This window comes from Phacochoerus africanus, chromosome 3 (assembly GCF_016906955.1).
Source record: "Phacochoerus africanus isolate WHEZ1 chromosome 3, ROS_Pafr_v1, whole genome shotgun sequence".
NCBI lineage: Eukaryota > Metazoa > Chordata > Mammalia > Artiodactyla > Suidae > Phacochoerus > Phacochoerus africanus.
The window spans coordinates 82173819-82193569 of record NC_062546.1 but is presented as its reverse complement, the minus strand read 5'-3'; the positions used below and the strand labels follow the sequence as shown (position 1 = coordinate 82193569).

Sequence of the window (19751 nt, the reverse complement as noted above, 5' to 3'; positions counted from 1 at the left end):
AACATTATATTTTATGACTACCCAGGGTGGATTATATTCACCTTTTTTTTCTGATTTTTTTTTAAAAAAGGAAAGTGTGGTGTTCCCTCTGTGGTTCAGTGGGTTAAGAATCAGACTGCAGTGGCTCAGGTTGCTGCAGAGGCTGGGGTTTGATCCCTGGCCTGGCACAGTGAATTAAAGGATCCCATTGCCCCAGCTGCGGCGTAGGTTGCAGCTGCAGTTTGGACTCAGACCCTGGCCTGGGAACTTCCATGGGCATGGCCATTAAAAAAAAAAAAAAGGAAAGAAAATGTTTTCATGGCCCCTAAAAGTTTCTTGGGTCGTTGGCACTGTGCAGGCCATGCTTTGTGGATAAACAGACTTTGTGCCTTTCTGAACATCCTTTTCTTCACCTGAAAAGGGAGGTTGTAGTTCCTTGGCAGGCACACTGTAGGCATTAGATCTGATTTGCACAAAACCTTCTAGCATATTTACTACCTGGCATAAATTGAGGTTGCTGTATATGGGCCAAGAGGCAGCATTGCATCCAAGCGCACGCGAGCCTTTGCACAGGCCTTTAGGAAAGGATCAGACTTGCCTGCTTGATTTTTCTTAATGAATCATGTTGTTTATAGAGAGCTTCATTTCTCTCCTAACCTTTGTTCTCATTCAGGCCAACCCTCATTTCTCATGTCCTCATGATTCCCACCATGTTCTGGTTTGACACCCCTCCCACCCTTTGGGGAGGATCCCTGTGGACAGTACTCATCTTTGAAAGGGGAATGAACGCAGATGTATTTGGTCTCACTGCGGTGGGGAGGATTTGTTCATCTCAGTGCTAGAGATCCTAGTTTCTGCCTGAGTGCTCTGGTTCTATACTGTCTGCCCTTCTTCCCAGGCCAGGGAGATGGATGCTCAGGAAGAAGAATTGAGAGAGAGTTGAAAGGAAACTTCACTGTTAGCAAATAGCATGATGCCCTGAGCTCTGTGAAGAAGCAGAAGCAATATAAAATGGAAGGTTAGGGAGCCAGCTAGCTGGAGAAGGGAGGGAAGGGGGCACACATAAAGAGAGAGGAGGAGGCAGGAGGGGTTGGGGATGATGAGCAGCAGGGGGAGCTTGATGTCTTTCCTGTTGAAACCCAGGAAATCATTCTTCCTCAAAAGCAAAGGGACTGGATAAATTAGAAGGTTGGGATTAACAGATATGCACTACTCTCTCTAAAAAAAGTAACCAGCAAGGGCCTACTGTATAGGACAGGGAACAGTCACCCTCTCCCTCTCTCTATATATATAGATATGTAGATAAATATAAATGCATAACTGAATTATTTTGCTCTACACCTGAAACGAACAAAATAATTGTAAATCAACTAATTACACTTCCATTAAAAAAAATAAAGGAGGAAAAAAAAAAAACCAAAGAGACTAAGCTAATACCTTTTTAAGATGATTTGCTGTTGCCCTTGGATGGCAAAACCCGTAGCAGTTTGTGACCAAGTACTGATTGAAATCCTCATAGGTGCTAGGTGCTGGGGAAACTGTTAAAACTCTGCCCGAAGGCATCACACCTGCATCAGCAAACAAGGAAGACCTTTTCAGGTATTCCTCAGTGTTCTGAAGAAAACAAAGTAGGCAGTAGGAAAGCAGTTGATTGGGGGTCGCTTTTGCTGTGCTCAGACCTTAAACATTTGGGGTGAGGCTTCGGAAGAGGGCACTTGCGCCTGGATGTGGAGGGAGAAAATGCACAAGTGAGGGGTAGTGAGTACTAAGGCACTGAAGTGGAATAAGCCTAGCATGTTCCGGGAGAGGATGGCAGCCAGCAGGTGTGCGTGCTAGCAAATGGAAAGAGAAAAGGGAAGAGGCAGACCACCAGACAGTGGCAGGATTGCGTAAGACCATGAAGTTTGTGTGCAGCTGGAAAGCTCTGGACACTTTCACAAGTGGGGAGTGAGTTTTAAGTTCTGCTTTAGAAAGATGACCCACTGCCCTGGGGAGACTGAAGAGCTGGTTGGAGGCAGCAGTGAGTGAGGCAGGAGAAAGTGCTGGTGTATGATCGTTGGAATCTGATTGGGAAGTGAGGGGAGCTTGGATTGGATTGAAAAATAGTCAGATTTGGAGTTCTCACTGTGCCACAGTGGGTTAAGATTTGGACTGCAGTGGCTCAGGTCACTGTGGAGGTGCAGGTTTGATATCTGGCCAGGCACAGTGCGTTAGGGATCCAGCATTGCTGCAGCAGTGGCTGCAGCATCTTGGATTTGATCCTGGTCCAGGAACTTCCATATGCCTTGGATGCAATGCGACCATTAAAAAAAAAAGTCAAATTTGGGGTAAATATTAGAGGCAGAGCTGATAGACTTGCTGATGGATTAAATAGGAAGGGTAGGAGGGAATGAAGAGAGTGTATAAGGGCTGTGGGTTTTGTTTGAGCTCTGGGTTGATGGTGGTGACATTTACTGAGTGGATGGATATGTCTGCATGAGATTAGCAGTTCTGAGGCAGCCAAAGTGGGGAGATTTCCTAAATATTCAACTGGAGCTATTGAACTCGCACCAGGACATTTGGATCTGGAGCTCACTCAAGTGAGGGGTCAAGGCTGGGTATTGGATTTGAGAGGTCAAGCCTATGGTATATGGATTTGAGGCCATGGGATAGGGTACATTCACTAAGGGAGAGAATACAGAGAGTAGAGAGGGCAGGGGACAGAACCTATGGGTGTCCCAGCAAGGTGACTGGGGGAGAACACCACCCAGGCATGGCTGCCATGTCCTGAAGGCCGATCAGTGAAAAAGGAGCAGCTCTATAAATAGCAATCACTACAGAGATGGCAGAAAACCAGCAATGTAAACTGCCCTCAGAAAGAGCAGAGACGAATGGGGGGCTTGAAAGTGTACTATTCTGCCCTTGGAATGATAGGAAAGCTGTCTGAGAGGCTGTTCCTAATTGAGGAATATGGTCCTTTAGGGTCTTACATTGTCTTATATTTGTAGTAGGGATTTTTGGCTTTGTGAGCAAAACCGTTTGACATTTGTGGATGGAGCATACTCATTGATATCAAGAGGAATTACCTGAAACGACTGTCAGTTCCTTTTGGCCCCTAAGCTTTGCTTTACAAATTACCATAAAGTTTATTTAAGAAACTTGGGAGAGGCAGGAGAGAAGGCTGACTTCTGAAGCTTCTGATGGCCTTCCACTTCGGAATCTTGGCATTCTCTTGCATCCAATGGGAAAAGAGGAATGCCATCTTTCCATATAAAGGCCTCCCAGGATGCTGATATGACTAGTAGGGATGGGCTGGTGGCTTCCTTTTGCCCAGTCTCCTGATGTAGCCCATGTTGGCGAGATAGGGGGCATATTAGTTTCCTTCTGCTGCTGTAACAAATTACCACACTTAGTGGTTTAAAGCAAAACAAATTTATCTTATGGTTCTGGAGGCGGTCAGGAGCCTGAAGTGGGTCTGTGGTAGGCTGAATATCTTCCACAGATTTCAGGATCTGACTCCTAGACCCTGAAAATGTTACCTTCTATGGAAAAAGAGACTTGGCAGGTGTGAATTAGTTAAACATCTTGAGATGGGAAGGCTATCCTGGATTATCAAGATGGCCCTAAATGCCATCATAAATATCCTTATCAGCAAGAGGCAGAAGATGACACAGAAAGGAGAAGAGAAGCCAGAGATGGGTAGAATGGAGTCTACAAGGCAAGCAGTGCCTATAGCCACCAGCAGCTCTAAGAGCCAGGGAACCCATTGTCTTCTAGGCTGGGGGAGGGGGAGAACGTCCCTGCTGCACCTTGATTTCTACCCAGGGGAACTGATTTGGTACTTCTGGACACTAGAGCTATGAAAGAATAAGTCTCTTGTTTTAAGCCTCTAAGTTTGTGGCACTTTGTTGCAGGAACAATAGGAAATATATGGTCTCACTGGGCTAATGTCACTGCCAGCAGGGCTGCGTTCTTTACTGGAGGGTCTGGGGTAGAATGTTAATGTTCCTTTTCTAGCTTCTAGGGGTTGCCTGCAGTTCTTGCCTGGTGGGCCCCTTTCATTTTCAAAGCTAGTCTGTCTTGACTCTTTTTATTTTTTATTATGTATTTTTACTTTTTCTGGCTGCACCCCCAGCATATGGAAGTTCCTGGGGCAAGGGATTGAATCCAAGCTGAGGCTGGGATCTCTGTGGCAGCTATGGCAAGACTGAATCCTTTAACCCACTGTGCTGTGTTGGGGATGGAACCTGCACCTCCTCGGCGATCTGAGACCCTGCAGTCAGATTCTTAACCCAGTGAACCACAGCAGGTACCTGTATCTTGACTCTTCAGACACTGATTTTTGTGCCTCCCTCATCCACATGTAAGGACCCTTGTGATTACATTGGACCACCTTGCATGGTCCAGTCTAATGTTCTTAAGGTCATCTGATTAGCAACTCTAACTCCAGGTGCATCTTTATATTTTATTTTAAGCTGCAGACTGATTGACTTAAAATATTAGTTTCACGTATACAGCACAGTGATTCAGTGTTGTTATAGACTGTGTACCATCCAAAGTTATTATCATATCATTGACTGTGTTCCCTGTGCTGTACATTATTACATCCCTGTGACTTATTTTATAGCTGATAGTTTATTTTGTATTTTTTGTCTTTTTAGGGCCACACCCGTGGCATATGGGGGTTCCCAGGCTAGGGGTCTAATTGGAGCTGTAGCTGCCGGCCTACACCAGGGCCACAGCAACACAGGATCCGAGCTGTGTCTGCAACCTACACCACAGCTCATGACAACGCTGCATCCTTAACCCACTGAGCGAGGCCAGGGATCGAACCCACAACCTCATGATTCCTAGTCGGATTCGTTTCCACTGTACCATGACAGGAATTCCTTATAACTGATAGTTTATACCTCTTAATCCTCTTGCCCTAATTTGCACTCACACACACCCTCTCCTCCCCCCGGTACAAACTTTAATTCCCCTTTGCCATGTTAGACAGCATATTCACAGGTTCTAGGGATTAGGAAGGGGACATTTTGGGAGAGGCCGTTATTCTTCCTATCACAGGGGACAGTTCTTCAACAATAGAATATAAAGTGAAGAAATAGGAATTTCCTCTCGTGATTCAGCAGCGTTAAGAATCTGACATCTGTGAGGATTGTGTGTTTGATCCCTGCCTCGCTCAGTGGGTTTAGGATCTAGCTATGCAGCAGGAAGAGCCCTAGAATGAAAAAAAAAAGAAAAAAAAAAGAAAAGAAATAAGACTTCTCTGGTAAACTTAACTTGCCCAACTCTCAGACATGCATGTTTTAGCTTCCAGATCTAGCTTGCTTTCCCAAGGCACATGGCGAACCCCATGATGATACTAACAGGTTAAGAAAAGATAATTGCTTACCTGAGATACTGCTCATTTGCCTCTGCTAACCTCACAAATGGTTTTCAGAGCCTAGTAATGAATGACCTTGGAACCTTCTGTCTTTCTGGGAATCTTGGGCATGGCTGTCATTGAGATCGGACGTCAAGCCTCAGTGATAGACAGTGCTGGTTCTATGCCATCTACTGTTCCTCCCTGCCACCGAGCATACCTTAGGAGGTCAGTGCCTGCAGGCTTAGTGGAATGACTTTGCACAGCTCAGGGAGGTTTTAAGGAGGTTTAAGCTTTCACTCCATTGCCTTGTTGGTTTTTGTGTCAAAACTCAATAAAGGTTCATGAGACTCTGCTGGACAGTGGCCACACCTTATTTGAAGACAGAAAACCTTTGTTTTCTATTTCTAAAAGATTTCAGATTTGTCACCCTGTCCTAACCCTATCAGCCTCATTGCTGTCATTCTAGCAAGAGCTGCCTGGGGAAGGCAGGTGGAGGATCCCCTAGGACACAGCCAGTCAGCCCAGAGAAGCAGAGCTGTCTGAACCTTAGCAGGGCTTTTATTTTTAAAGCTGAGCGGCATTGCCCAAACTTCAGGCACAGTTTTTACCATATTCATGTTGCCACTGGTACTAGTTATGTAACATAGTTTCTTCACATTTATTCTGATTTTAGTGTATGAATTTGTTCTTTTATTTTTATATAATGAACTTATCACTTATTCTAATTTGGTCTCATCCTAATAGACAGTGTACACAAACATACAAATATGGTGTGCTGGTACATGTTAAAAAATTACTTAATTTTAGAGTGAAAAAGTGTGTTTGGATATTATGTGTATTAACCAGAGCGTAAATGTACCACACTCAGAAAACCGTATCAGACTGGGGGCTTGATGCCCTAGGGAGAGCAACAGCAGCCAGACTGCTCTTAGCTTCAGCAGCCAAGAGAGTGGCTGGTTACCTATTCAGCAGCATTGCCAGTGGTATACCAGTCCACTAGGGAGTGGACCAGCCTGTGTTCCGAGCAAGCAAAAGTAGTTACTTATACTGGTATTTGCAGTATAAAAACATAGATATGTATATACCAGCCCCCAAATCATCATCTTTGTTCCATTTGGGGATAAAAGCTAAGGAAAAACGAACACTCCTTCTGTATGAAATGTCTAAGGAATCAGGGTTGAAACAGGGCCTTCATCAGACGATGAAACCCAATATCCAAGTGAAGCAAAAATATAATAAATTATTTGTTTGACGTTTTTTGGATGAGCTTTAGAAAATTTGTTTTTATTTTTATATCCTTTTTTTCAGTGAAATTTAGTGAGGGGACACACCCACAGCATGCAGAAGTTCCCGGGCCAGGGATCAAACCCACGCCACAGTAGTGACAACACTGGAAGTCTTAATCACTAGGCTACCAGGGAACCCCTGCTTTAATGAAACTTTATCTTTCAGTCTGGAGAAAATAAAAGTGTTAAATAAGAAAGGGAAGGGCCCTTGTTGTGATCAGTGTCAGATTTTCCAAGAGCAGGTGTGTCTGGTGGTCTCTGTTCTGTTCTGACAGCATGAAGGAGGCCATGTGCATGGAAAGACCAAGACCTGCCCTACAATCCTATGTCACCTTCAATCACTTGTCTTACTCTTTCTCTTGCCTTCGCATCTTTTTGGGGGTTGGCGTTGGGGGTGGGTTTCTTTGCGCAATGCCTTAACATGATTAGCTTGATGCCTGGGTCTCCTCTCATCCAGCTTTGAGAGAATGTAAAATCAGAGTGCTCTGGAAGTTGGGAGCATCCTAGCTTCCTCAAAAGATAAAGATTGCATTTTACATGGAAAATGGCAGGGAGGACTTGATTTTCTCCCATGAGTGCAGTGAGCTCTCTGTTTCCTCTCTCCTTTTCCTTCTCATTCTTCTCCAGAAATACTCCTTTCATTATTTGATTGTGAGGTAACAAACCTGGGGGAGGGAAGGTGTTAAGGCCTTGGGACTTGTGCAGTCTCTGGAGTGATGGTGGCGGGTGAGCCAGCTTGAGTGCTGAGCATGGAAGTGCTCTTGGCATGGAAGGCTGATTTGCTGAAGTGTAAAATGTTGGACTCACTTTCTCCTTGACAGGGAGATATGTTTTGCTCTTGGGAGGACAGGCCTAGACAGGCCTTTTGAATATTTGCATTATATTTTCAGAGGGTCTTTGCTGCTGACTTGGGTAAAAGCATCACTTTGTATATAACCCCTTACCTCTTTTTCTTAGAGGAAAGAAAGGGAGGCAGCATATTGGACTATTGGACTGAAAGTGCAGGTCAGTAAGTAGGTGGTCCAGATGATGAGGTGCCATTTTGTCTAATTGGAGATTGCCCTGGCTTTGGAAACATCAGACATGTCCAGGTAGTGAGACTTGGGCATCTCTTCTTTTTTATTTTTCCCCTTTGGTCTCACCTGTGGAAGTTCCCTGGGCCAGGGATCGAATCCGCACCACAGCCATGACAATGCTGGATCCCTAACCCAGTAGGCCATCAGGAAACTCCCAGGGAGTCTCTCCTTTTAAATCTTGCATTCTAAAAGGAAGAGGGTCAGTGCCAGGACACTACCCCCTCTTGCTTTTAGCAGGCCCCTAACCTAATCCTGGTTCCCCTTCTATCTGTGATTCTGATCTACTTCACAAAGGAATGGATGAGGAGGGTGACATTAGAATCTTTGAGAATTAGTACTGTGAGGAAACCTGAGCCAGAATTTGGTTCAGTCTTTCTAACAAGCTGCAGCCCAGGGCCGAGTGAAAGAATTTGCTCCAGGCCACATGACTGGCTGGTGCCTAGGCTAACTGGTTACCTTTCCCAGAGTAGGTACTGGCCAACCAGCATTGGAGAGAGTCGTTGAGGCAAGCAGGGACTTAACAATAAGACCAGTATTCTTGACTTTAACTTCTTATTGGCATCTAATATGCATGTAGGAAAGTACCCAGGACAAGTGTACAGCTTGATGGGTTTCCACAAAGTGTACCCATCCCCCTAACCACCCAGATAGACAGAGAGCATCGCCAGCACATCTCTCCCTGCTGCCTCTGGTTATCACCCCTCCTACCCACCCAGCCACTCTCCTGAGCTTTACCAGCATGGATTACTTGGGTCTGTTTCTCTGTTCTCTGTATAAATAAACTCATGCATTATGTACTATTTTTTCTCCTCCTTTTGCTCAGTATTATGCTCTGAAATTTATATTAATGTGTACATTTGTAGACTATTTGTTCTCATTGCTCTAAGTATTCCATTGTGTGAATATGCCATTAATTTATTGGTCCATTCTATCATAAATAGACACTCGGATAATTCCCAGTTTGGGGCTTTTCTGAATAGCGCTTCTGGAAACACTCTAGTTAATGGCTCTTGGTGAATACAGATCCGCCTTGCGCTTGGGTATATACTCACAACTGGAATTTCTGGGTCACGAGGGTTGCCTGTTCAGCTGTGTGAGAAAACCGCCAGTTTTCCTAAGTGGTTATACTGGCTCGTACCTTTCTCTACAGCGTGTGAAAGCTTCCTCTGTCACATCCTCAGTGCACTTAGCGATTTCCTGTTCTTTTCACCTCTGCCATTCTGGTGGACGTGTAGTAGTATTATGTTGTGGTTTTAACCTCATCCTTTATATTGATTCTGAAGGACTTAGTTATATGCTTTTGTTTTGTGCTTATGATGCACTTTGCAATCTTTCCTGTTTTTAGATGCTGACCTTAGGAGGGCATAATTATTTTAAGACTTCAAAGAAGCTGATGTTTTCTAACAGACCCCAACATTTCTTAGCCTCACAAGGGAAGCTTGTGAAGTTGGTGCCTTGTGCTGGATACCATTCTGCTCTCACTGTATGTTTGGTTTGTTGCTGTGAGATCAGCAGAAATAAGGAACAAAGTCAGGCCCAGCTTAGTTCCATCTAGCTGACTTTATTGTAGCCAATCTGGACATTTATGTTCCACACCAGGGAGTCAGCAGGCGGAAGATGGATAAGTCTCTGCTTGTTTAGGTCGAGGTCCTCTGAGACTGAACTTGATTTTCAGGTTTTGAGTGGGAAAGTCCCCTGTTGCAACCCAACACACTTCCAGGATGGAAGGATTACCAAGAAGAAAAATGAAGATGAAATAGCTCAAAACCCCTTGACACCTGAAAGAACATCGTAGTGTTACTTCCTATAACGGAGTCCAAGTTTTTCTGTTTGTTGAGGCAATTTCATAGTCTACAGAGTATACAGAGAAGACCCTGAAGGGAAATTAAAGACAGACTAGGAAATAGTGCTGGTCCATGAAACATGTTAGACTCAGGTCTCCTTATGTAAGCAGGTGATCTGAGTCACTCTCTGGCTCTTTTCCCGAGAGATTCACACCCAGCACAGGAAGGTGGTTAGTGAAGACAGATTTGGCATGGTTGCCAATGCTGCTCCTTTTACCATTACTGCTTCTCAGATGCTCAGGGAATGGGGAAGCGGGAGTTGGAGAGTGAGGTCTTTACAGAAGGAGGCATGATCCATCCTGTGCTTGATAGGCGGGGCCCAGCTGAATAAATCGGAGTCCTCGTCTGAACATGACAGGAGTCTTGCTTAGCATGGGGATGTGCTTTCATCAGAAAATAAAGCCCCTCTGGACTTGACTGAAGACCAGGTTCAGTCAGATAATGGAATGCCATTTGCTGGGACCCCAGTGGCTTATTTTCTCATTGGCTGTTCTATGGATTGTTCAGGAGGTTGTCGGGATCCTTTTTATTACTAAGAAGAAAGTCCCCGGAGGTTGGTAAGAGCCGTGGGGCCCCATGTTGATCATACCCAGCTTGGTTTGGGGTGTAAAAGTTGAATGAATATTTGTGTTTCAGGGACCTGACTTGTGGGACTTAAGACTATTACAAATGTGACATTATATTGGGCAGAAGGGGATGAGTATGTCCTAAAGGGGTGTGTGTGTGTGTGTGTGTGTGTGTAGTGTCACAGCTGTGTTTTTGAAGCTGAAAGGAAGGAAAAAGTCTTTTCTGAGCACTGATAGGTGTTTGGGACTGTGCCAAGCCTTTGGATTTCATATTATATCATCTCCTTCAATCTCATTTGATCCTCCACTTTATATATGTGCACTGAGGCTTGCAGGCCTTGAGAATTTGCCAGACTAAAGTTCCCTGGGAAAGTAAAGTGTAAGGAAAGTGGGTGTGGGTGTCGGAGCAATGAACTGAAAGCCACTTTGCAGAGGAAGTGCATCACGGAGAGGCACTGTATGGGCCATAGTGCAGCAGTCACCTCCTCTGGGGCATTCATTAAAGGAGTTCATTGGAGAAAAGTGATTGCGATCAGGACTTTTGGCAACACTACAGTGATAGTCACAGCAGATTTGGTTGCTAGGACTTTCCCATTGTAGATGGCAGGCCCTGAAGCTCACCACCTGCTGTGGGCTTCTGACTTGTATAGCCAGAAAGAGTAAGGCTGGGCTCTTATCTAGCCTCTTGCTAAGAGAAGAGGGCCTTTGAGGTCCTCTTCTGGACTGGAGGTCCTTGGGGGCAGATGACAAGTCTTTTGTTTCCTCAGTGTAAGCCCAAAATTAGGTGATATGTTTCTGTTTTATAAATAAGTTCTTACCATTTTTATTAGATTCCACATAGGTGATAGCTTTTGATATTTGTCTGACTTACTTTACTCATATGATGATATCTAGATCTATCCATGTTGTTGCAAATGGCATTATTTTATTCTTTTTCATGGCTGAATAATATTCCGTTGTATATATGTACCACATCATCTTTATCCATTCCTCTGGTGATGGACATTTAGATTGCTTCCATGTGTTGGCTATTGTATTTAGTGCTGCGGTTTCAAAGCCAGTGTTACCATAGGTGAAGCCATTTGGGGGAGGGAGGATTTGGGAGGGTGGGAATTATATATACACACTACTGTGTAAAATAGATGATTAATAAGGACCTGTTATATAGCACAGGAAAACCTACTCAATAATTTATAGATTTCCCCAATAACCTATATGGGAAAAAAGATTGGGTGTATTTATACATATAACTGATTCACTTTGCTGTACACCTGAAACTAATACAGCATTGTAAGCCAACTATACGCCAGTAAAATTTAAAAAAATAAAGAATAAAAACCTAGGTGATATGTAGACTGGAAGGGGAAAAGCATGAAGTGTTGAAGGAAAAAAAAAAAAGGATAACTTTGAAAACTATTTTTATGTCTTGCCCTTTTTTTGACATCATCACCAAAAATGGTTGTTTAGATTCACTGGGAGCTGGTCTACAGGCAGGTGGTATGAGCCGAGAGGGCCGCTAAGACAGGTGATGGATAACTGCTGCCAGTTACCATTATTACTGGCTCCCAGGAGGCATCATAGGAGGTGGGTTTGTGGCCCACCTCTGCCACTTTCTTTCCTCAAGAAAGCACTTGATCAGAATGCACAGAGGCAGTATTACAGATGAGGGTGATGGTGAATCCACACCTAGCTTCAAGTAAACCTCAAGTAAAGTTTATGAGTAACCCCATGTAAAGTCGAGAAGTATTTTGTTTACATCAAAAACAGTGTTTTTCTCCAGATATGATCATGATTGTAAAAACTGCTATGGAATCAGTCTGTTGGACAAAAGTGCAAGAAACATTGGTAAATGTTTAAGTGGACATTAACAAAGCTCTCGTTTCATTCTCTCAAACAAACCAACCAAAAATTACCGTAAAGAAGTTGAGAGATACTTCCTAACTTGTGGACACTCTCTGTTTAAGGACTTTGTTTGCCAGCATAGCACAGGACAGACACTCCACCCTGCCTTCCAGGGATTTACAGCCCTAAGTGAGACTGTTCATTCGTCGGCAGTTAGCTGTTGCCACGCCAACATGCCAAGCTACTCCAACACTTAGGGGCTTAAAACAGTAAGTCTTCTATTAGTGTTCCAGGCAATTGGGTGGTGGATGTGGTCTCAGCTGTGTTCACCCATGTGATGAGGTCTCAATCTGCTGTTCTTAGCCTGCTTCTCATGTGAGGGGGTGGGCTGGCTGAGTCTGCTCCAGGATGGTCTCAGCTGGGACACCTGGGCTCCCTTCTGCACGGCCTGCCCTCTCACAGCAAGCTGGCCCAGGTTATGTGTGTGGTTCTAAGAGAGTAAGCAGAAGCATGCAATGAATGCCTTTGGATGCCCAGGTACAGCGCTGGCATTCCTGACTTCCACTGCATTTATCAGCCAAAGCAAAGTGCAAGATTGGTCCAGATTCAAAGGGTACAGATAGAGAAGCGTCTTTTAAAAAGTATTTCATTTAAAAACTTATTTCAATTCAAAGCATTTTATCCATCCTTCTATAGTCTACCTTATATCTTACCAAAGACAAAAACGCTCACTCTTTTAACTATTCAACTTAGGATAAAATAGGGTTTTCGGTTCTGCACAGCTGAGTTAAGGTTTTTTAGGACAAAGGTTCCTGTTTTTTTCTAACTTTTTATTGAAATATAGTTGATTTACAATGTTGTGTATGTTTCAGGTATACGTTAAAATGATTCAGTTATACACATACACACACATTCTTTTTCAGATGCCTTTCCATTATAAGTTATTATGAGGTATTGAGTGTCGTTCCCTGTGCTATACAGTAGGTCCTAGTTGCTTATCTATTTTATATGTAGTAATGTGTATATGTTAATCCCAGACTCCTAATTTATCCCCCCGCCCCCACCCCAGACCCTTCTTGATGAGAGTGGCTTTTTAGGGCCACACCTGCGGCATATGGAGGTTCCCAAGCTAGGGGTCTAATCAGAGTTACAGTGGCCGGCCTACACCACAGCCACAGCAACATCAGATCTGAGCCACATCTGTGACCTATATATACCACAGCTCACGGCAACACCAGATCCTTAACCCACTGAGTGAGGCCAGGGATTGAACCCATAACCTCATGGTTCCTAGTCGGATTCGTTTCTGCCGTGCTGTGACTGAGAACTCCAAGAGTCAGTTTTGAGGCCCATTGCAAGGAGCATGGATAAGGGGCCATCAGTGTGGCTGTCTACCACATTCATTCTTTTTTTCATCATCCCATAACCCTTCTTGTGGTCCCTTAAACCATCCTTCCCTCGCTTGTTCCATTCTTTATTAAAACTCAGGAAAAACTGTGTACCATTCGCTGGGCCTAGTCTCTGAGGAAGCCAGCAAGATGAGCGAGATCTGAGCCCACTTCCCTGCAGAAGTTCATAACCGAAGGGATGGGGGAGATGCGCACAAAGGCAGCCCGGAGTGATCCAGCTGGAGCCGCCCAGCCAAGCTGGTGTGCAGGGTGGGCCTTGGCCCTGGAGGAAGAGGTGAAATAGTCTGTGGGTGAAGCAGTTTCTCAGAAGAGGAACTAAGTCCCCCAGCCTCTGGGAACAGGAACTGGCTGGAGGGAAGGGGGCGAAGTGAGGCTCTGCAGCAGGTGGAAGTTTGTTCTGGAAGGTTTGGGTTCCTGTCAGGTCAAGTGGCAGGAGGTCAGGTGGGCCAGGTGCACAAGGCTGCAGGGGAGGGCTCAGGGCACAGCAATCTCTGGTGGCTGGGGGCCGCTGCTCCCAGATTTTCTTTCCTTTGCTCTTGAAGGAACAGACGGGGTGATGATTGCACTCTTCCTCACCAGAAGGGAGAAGGCAGGAAAGTGTGTTTCTGTGGATTCCACACTGTGTGCCAAGGCTCCCGGGGGTGACCTGAGAAAGTCACAAGGGCACTGTGGAATATTGTGCAATTTTGAGGAAAACAGCTTTCTCTGCTGGAAACCACCTAACTACTACTAACTATGAAGTTGCTTGGACCTCTTTGGTAAATGGTGTTTTTATTCATTGTTTGAGCCTAAGGGTATCATGAAAAAAATTACAGTATCTCTTTAACAGCACAGTAAAGTGGGGAATATAGTTTGGAAACCACCAGTAAAGCTAAGAGTTTTGGGTTCGAATGCTGCCCCTGTCTCTTAGTCAAGGAGGGACCTTGGGCAAGCGAGTTACCTTCTCAGACCTGTTTCCTCATCTGTAAAACGGTGATGGCACCTCTTCCCAAGGGTGGTCGAGAGGAAGAAATGAGTTTGTGTAAGTGGCTGTAAGTGGCACCTGACCCCTTGGGAACCCAAATAGGTTAGCGGCCTTCTCACCATTAATAATCAGCATTGCCGCTGGACCTGGGCTGTGGCGCAGGGTCTGTTGTCATTTTTGTGAAGGTAACGCAAGCACATCCCAGGCACCCCTGTTGGAAGGAAGGCCTGCAGAGAAGTTCAGGAGCCTCTGAGTGGCAAATGGACCTTTCTATTCTCCATGAAACCACAGGCAGAGGTGGGCCGGTATCTACATCTTTTCTGCCAAGGCATCCCCTTTCTCCCTCAGCCTCTCATTCTGGGAAACCTGACTTTCCAGCTGCAGCTGTTCCATAGTGAAGTTCTCAGGCCCCTTCATTCCAGGCCCCCAGGCCCCTTCATTCAGGGTCCCCACCCCTTTTTCCTGTGTCCCCATCTCTCCACTCCCCTCCGCCCACCCCCTTGAAATGACCCATCTCTACAGTGAATGGCTCAGATGAAAGGAGTCTCTGCCTTGCGGTTTCCTGTAATAATGGAAAGGAGCAGGACGGCCTGGGATGTGGGGGTGGGGAGGCGCTCACCCAAGTGTCCACAGCTCCTTCCGCGCACCTGGTAGGCTTTTGTCGGTAATTTAAGCCGATTTGTGATGGCCTTAGGCTGCTCCTTGTCCTTTCTCTCCAGTTGGTCTCCTTTTTCTCTCATGAGGGTTTCCAATAGCACTGGGCTAGATTTCTCTGCTATCTTGTGTGTGTGTGTGTGTGTACAGCCGTGTGTGTGATGCTGTTGTGTTTTCTGAGGCAGCGATCTGCCCCCTTTTGTCTAGGGAACTTTTTCTCCTCTCTGCTCCACAAATGTCACTCTGACTCCTCTCTCTAACTGGTTGCTGGGAGGTGGCTGTGGCCTCATTTCTCATTCTAATCACGCTCTTTTTGGATTCCACCACCTCTCTTTTGCATTTGTTTTTCACCTCCGCACTCTGTGCTGTCAGCAGTTCACTGAGCCCTTTCCAAGCTAATTTTTCCCCACTTGCTTTTTAATTAGTTTTCCTCTCTTGCTTCTCCTCTGGTCCCCTCTGTCCTGAAGCCCTTCTGTAGATAAATAGAACAAGAACCACAATCTCTTGCCTGCTTTTAAGAAAATGTGGGTCAGGGCAGTGCCAATCATGGTTATTGTTTCCAGGGTGGTGGCTTTATCTTGAAATTCAAGGTTTTATTCTTTCGTCATCCCGCTCTATAAGGAGGCATGCAACCTGTTGGCAGGTGTTTGGTGATCTGCAGTAAGTTTCCAGAGGCAGGGACTCTCCCATGGGGTGTTCATTGAAAAGGAGTCATATTTTAAAAACAAAGTACTCTGAGTAAGCTTTAACCTGTGTCTTTAAATCTTCCAGAAGATAGGGAGCAGGCTTCCTTTTATCGATTCTGGTACAAGTCTATGAAGACCCTGAAATGTTGAATAACCTTTAGTGTCTATGTATTTTAGGGACAGAGAATGTTCATAGCTTTTATCAGATTCCCCTAGGAGTCTGTGACCCCCAAGTATTTGGAGCCCCTGCCTGGGTTACTTAGAAAGCCTAAAGAGATGGGAAAGTATAATGTGTGATCTGGAAGAAAAGGATGGAGGCTGCAGGAGCCCAGAGACCTGTTTCTAGTGAGGATAAAGCCCGCCCCAGGCCCCCAGAGGTGCACAGCCCAGGTGTCCACGTCCATGGCTGGGATATCCCCTGAGGGTGGTCCTAAAGCAGCTTGAGGTTTGTTTTTGAGTTTTTCCTCAGTATTAATTCTTACCCCTTAGGGTTGACTGCTGACAGATTATTGGAGTTTGAATGGGATGAAAGAAAAAGGCCTTAGGAATTCCCCATCTAAAGCACACCGCATCATCCCTGGGGCAAGTCATCATCCCTCCTTAGGATGTGGTTTAGGCTGCAAGGAACCAGGGTGGTTCTGTGTCCCTGCTGGAGCTCCTAGACCCTTGCTACTCAAAGGGGTCCATAGACTGGCAACAGCTGGGAGCTTAGGAGACCTGCAGACTCCTGAGGCCCCCAAACTCAAAATCTACAGAATAACCAGCTAGGTGATTCACAGGCACATGAATGTTCAAAGAACAAAGTTCTGGGCTCAGTCGACTATTTCCTGGCCAGCAGCCAGATCTCTCTGAGGTATTATGTCAGGGGTGTGGCCCCTCAATGGATTAGAGCCCATTCTGATTTCCTATCATTTTTAGGATAAATGCCAGTACAAAGTGATTTAGATATGTATCTGCATATGACTTAGTTTTGTATTTTGCTGTGAGTGTTTCTAGGCAGACGAGTATATCAGAAAATGAAACATTTAAATTTTTAAAATTTTATTAAAATATTTTTTTTGGAGTCCAGTTGACTTACAGTGTTATGTTAGTTTCAGGTGTACAGCAAAGTGAATCAGTGACACATATACATACATACATAACAATTCCTTTTCAGATTCTTTTCCTATATGGGTTATTACAGAGTATTGAGTAAAAGCTTCCTGTGCTATATAGTAGGTCCTTGTTACTTATCTATTTTATATATAATGGTGTGTGTGCATGTTATCCCAACCTCCTAGTTTATCCCTCCCCTTTACATCTCCCCTTTGGTAACCATATGTTAAGTTTTGAAATCTTTGAGTTTATTTCTGTTTTTGAACAGAAATAGACTTTTGGGGCTGCACCTATGGTTTTGTGGATAAGTTCTTTTACATCATTTTTTATTAGGTTTCACATATTAGTGATCTCATAATGATGTCTGTCTTGCTCTGTCTGACTTATTTCACTTAGTATTGTAATTTCTAGCTCCATCCATGTTGCTGCAAATGGCAAGACTTCGTAAAAAGGGTCCTTTTTGATTCTCTGGTTGAGGTCTGGATGGGAAGATGCCGTCATGACTACCATGAGTGCTCCCATAGAAGGCTACTGGTGATTCCAGCAGTAAGACCTAGTTCTGCCTTTGAGGAGTCTGGTCCAGGGAGATAGGCATGAAAGGGGTAAATTCATCCCGTATTGCATCTTGGGATTGCATAAAGGACTAGAGAAAAGAGCAGGGAGTTTTTGTCCTCCTGCTAGGGTGTCACCAGTGTCAGTATACACTGAAGGGTGGACAGCTCTCCAGGAGAGCCATTTTTAGACCTTTACCAGAGTTTCAACCTCTTCTGGGAGCTGGCCTGATGCGTCTTCAAATTGTGAATGGAGAACGCCTTTTGTGTTTTCAAGCAAGTAGCTTAAATAATCATTTGTTCAGTTACAGGCTGCTGGTGAGTAGCCAGAGAGAGAGAGAGAAAAAGAGATAGTGTTGTTTCGTGCTGGTTCTGCGTTTTGCCCCTTGGCTAAGAATCCCTCCTTTCTCTCATGAGGATTGACTTCCCACTATGACTTTTTGTCTCCGGTCTCAAATTTGAAGGCATGTTATGTTCAAACTTAAAGCTTTTCCTTCCCAGTTGCCTAGATGGAACACGGTCCCTAAACCCTGTAGCAGAATTATCCCCATTTGAAGATGTGGGAAGTAGATTTTGGTTCTCTTGATGCAAGATTCTTAAGAGTTTTATGGACTGATGCAATGACCCTATCATACACATAGTTTCTGTTTACAGGTGTGAAACAAAAACTCCATCTCTGAAACCAGAGAGTATTTGGAACCAGCCTTTTGGGTTTTTTGTTTGTTTAACTAGAAATTCTTTTTGTCTTTTGGGGCCGCACCTGTGGCATATGGCGGTTCCCAGGCTAGGGGTTGAATAGAACTGTAGCTGCCAGCTTATGCCACAACCACAGCAACGCAAGATCTGAGCCGTGTTTGTGACCTACACCACAGCTCACAGAAATGCTGGATCCTTAACCCACTGAGCAAAGCCAGGGATCGAACCCGCATCCTCATGGATACTAGTCAGGTTTGTTAACCACTGAACCACGATGGGAACTCCTAGAAATTCTTTTTGTATACCCTGACTTGCTTTTCTGCACACACTCCTTTGTTTGGGAATCACATAAACTTGGAATCGATGTCTGCAGTCCCTTACTAGCTGGATGAGCTTTGGAAGGGCCTTTAGCTAGTTCTCTGAACTTGATATGTAAAGTGGGGGGAGCAAATATTTCAAAAGAGTAAGAATGAAATGAGGCAGTGTATACATACAGAGGGTCTAGTCGAGTATTTGGTATCAACTGCCTAACATCCAGCAAGCAGTTCTGGGCACTGTGCCCTCAGCGCTAGGTTAAAATATGCTTATGAATAAAAACAACACATGACTTGCCCTCCTTGGATCTTAGAGTCCTTTAGTACATGGCTAACCTAAAGCTCTATAGGCAGGTAAGAGATATGTAAAGGCATAATTTCCACGGAAAATTGGAGAGCCATGCCCATCACTTCTTTCCTGCCATGGTCCTCTCATAGGAAGGGGTTCACTGTGACCAGATAATGCCATTTTTCAGGAGCTGCTGGAAACTTGGGTTTTTATATGACATCTCCCTGTTTTTCCAAATGTTGTTAAGTACTGTAAAAATCTCCTTGCCCTGATTTCTAGTCTACTAACATATAATAAGGTTGTATCCTTATCAACACACATAATTTTGTAATTTTGAGGTTCTGCCCTCTGTGGCCCACCACTTCAGCACAAAGCAGGGCCTCTGTTCTCCACAGCCTCTTCCTTGCCCCAGCAGGGCACACCCGGTGTCTGTATCCCAGAGCTGTGCCTGTGCTCCTCTTTGTGAGCCCCGGGCTGCAAAGTTAAGACACTTAACCATGGAAGGGCTTTTACTTGTCTGTGAAACAAAAGAGTTTAAAGACCTCATGTCGATTGAGCTCTGGGTGTGGTCTTGCTGCCACTCTGTTCTAATTGCTGCTTCCTCTTGAGCCTCCAAATGAAAATCTGAAATAGTGAGCTTTAGAGAGACAAGCTCTTCTTGGCGTAACCTGCATTTATATTCATTCTCTGCAGGGTTCAGTATTTGTGAGCACTCAAGTTCTAAGCTGCCAATGTTGCCCAAAACAAACAAATAATAAACTAGTAGCTCTCAGAAAACATTGGCACCAGCCTCTTTGTTAGCCCAGCTTTTTGATAGGTTGTATTCTAGAAAAGCCAAACTTTTCCCCCCCGTACCTACCTACTTTGAATTACATTGTACGGTTCCTGGAGAGTGAACTTGGCAGGGAAGGTGTCCTCAAAAAGAGAAGGCTCTTGGCTTAGTTAGGACCCTCTTTCACTGTGATTTTCCTCAGCCTCTCATATATGGGCTTTGGTGTGGCAACTCTGGTGCTGATTGCCTTGCCCGTGGCTGTGGAGTGTGGCGAGTGGCAGTGAGCCACATTTCTTTTACTTAGACTGGGGCCCAGTCCTGGAGATTTTCACTCAACTGCCGGTCATTAGACAGACAGATCACAGTCTGGCTTAAAGGCCC

At 44.8% G+C, this 19751-nt stretch overlaps 1 protein-coding gene across 4 annotated transcripts in view; it reads left to right on the top strand.

The window, feature by feature from the left end:
• The window catches only part of MGAT5 (alpha-1,6-mannosylglycoprotein 6-beta-N-acetylglucosaminyltransferase), a 364486-nt gene that overhangs the window by 103142 nt on the left and 241593 nt on the right, over positions 1-19751 (top strand). The gene's annotated exons all lie outside the window — the stretch shown is intronic.